This window comes from Lucilia cuprina, chromosome 2 (genome assembly GCF_022045245.1).
Source record: "Lucilia cuprina isolate Lc7/37 chromosome 2, ASM2204524v1, whole genome shotgun sequence".
NCBI classification, from domain to species: Eukaryota; Metazoa; Arthropoda; class Insecta; order Diptera; family Calliphoridae; genus Lucilia; species Lucilia cuprina.
The window spans coordinates 18,194,021-18,194,355 of NC_060950.1; positions in this window are offsets into that span (position 1 = coordinate 18,194,021).

A 335-nucleotide genomic window follows, 5' to 3' on the forward strand; every position below is an offset into this window, starting at 1 on the left:
GACTAACAAGTGCAGTTGATTGAAGCTAAAAATAACAAATATCAAAAGTTAAATCATGAGAATTTTCATAATAAGTTTATTATTTATTTTAAGTGCCACACGCAGTTTAAGTGAGTTTTTATTTATAAAAACAATTAAAATTCATAATTTATAATGAAACTAAATTGTGAATGAAAATATTACAGATGCTGTAACAGCACCCAACAGCTCTGAAACGGAATCTATAGATGCTTACGATTACGACGAAGATTATCCCGTTGGTGAATTAAACGATAACAATGATATATCGCAAGAGTTAGAGGACGAAAATGACGATGAAGAATATTGTGAATGGC